Here is a 1,780-nt window from a genome sequence, read left to right as displayed (position 1 = left end):
CTTGCTCAACATTGTGGTCAGATATCATATACGAATTTGGGTAGAACGATTTTCTAGAGAAGGTCATGAAGTTACACTTTTTCAAATTGAGTGACATGGAATTTGCTTCGCACCACTCGAAAATGCAGGTTAGGTCAGCTTGCAAATGCTCCCTTTCTTCTGCAGTACTAATGTACTTAAAGAGCTTAACATCATCAGCGTACATTAAGCATTTGGAGTTATTCAACCCTTTAGAAAGGTCATTTATAAATAAAATAAACGAGACGGGACCAAGATGGCTGCCCTGAGGTACGCCGGACGTGACATGTATTGGCCGGGAGGTACAATTTTTAAATCCACTAAGTAAGAAGAAAGCCAGCTGAGAAGAATAGGAGGGAAACCAATTCCATCAAGTTTATATTAAAGGGTTGAATGAGATACTTTATCAAATGCCTTGCTGAAATCAGTGTAAATCATGTCCGTTCGAAGATTGTTTTTAAAACCATTAGACACATAAGTAGTGAATTCAAGAAGATTGGATACAGTTGATTTACCTTTGCAAAAACCGCGTTGCGATAGATCAATAGGAGAAGTAATAGAGTGAGATAGTTCTTCCGTAACGTAACAAAGCTTCAGATGCCATCAAATGATGGCAGAAATAATGGGTAGCTAGATAGATTCGAATTTAGTTGGGAAGATGTAGAACTGGCAGAGTAGTTTCACTCGAAGAAACCAGCAAAATATCGGCAATAATATTTTCGTCACTGGAGACTAAGTCATTTAACTTCAATGCTGAGTGATGACCGTTAGTCTTACGCTTTGTGTTCACAAAGGCGTAAAACGATTTGGGATTAGAAACTATATTGAGTCGAACCCTGTAAATATAATTATTGTAACACTTTTTGTTCAATACATTGTGTTTATACCTAAGAATGGACTACGCGGAATAGTGAGAAGACAAGCCAGATTTTTTAAAAAGCTTAAATGATTTGGACTTTTGATTTTTTAAGCGTTTTAATTCGCCAGTAAACCACTGAATGTTAGACGTTACGTTAGCTTCCTTAACAAGAGGAATGATTTGACTGAAAATATGGTGTAAGGAATTGCTAAAATGTAAGGCACTATCTTCAGCATTCCCATAATTTAAATTCTTTGAATTCATCCTCATATTTCTTGAACTTCTCGTTGATAAGTTTTAGCGCTTTGCTTATCTCCGAAAATCCATTTCTAGCGGTTCTAAATAGTTTACAGAGATCCACAACAGTTTTTTTACACTTTGGACATGACCAGCGAAGTCAATTTTCTCCAATAATCATATCCAGAACGAAAAATGACACTGAAGATGGCACAACACCGAAACCGGTTTGTCTCCAAACCAAATTTGACATGGGATGACGGAATATCCAGAACTCTCCCATTAATACCAGCACACTTTAAATGAGACAGTTCATCGCAAAGCCAGCACGCCACAAAACCATCCGAACCGGCTTTTGCATTACATTTTTCGAACAGACAGGACATTTTCAACGAATTTTATTAAAAAAGAATGAAAATAGCGAAATTAGGAATGTATTGTACGAAAACGTTTCAAGCTCACAGTAATTGACAGTTTAATAGTTAGTGGTCTGAGTTAGTGAAGTTCAATGGTTAGAAACCGTGCTGAACTTAACAGTTTTAAATCCACTGAGTTAGCAAAATCAGCTGTCACCAAGAAAGCGACTGTCGATGATAAACAAAGGTGTGTGTAAAGCGCAAAAGAAAGCAAAATGAACAAACAAATGCGATATTCCTTACACTCTCA

Source organism: Rhagoletis pomonella, unplaced genomic scaffold (genome assembly GCF_013731165.1).
Source record: "Rhagoletis pomonella isolate Grant_MI unplaced genomic scaffold, Rhpom_1.0 Rhpom_scaffold_00001, whole genome shotgun sequence".
Classification (NCBI taxonomy): Eukaryota; Metazoa; Arthropoda; class Insecta; order Diptera; family Tephritidae; genus Rhagoletis; species Rhagoletis pomonella.
This window is presented reverse-complemented; position numbering follows the sequence as displayed.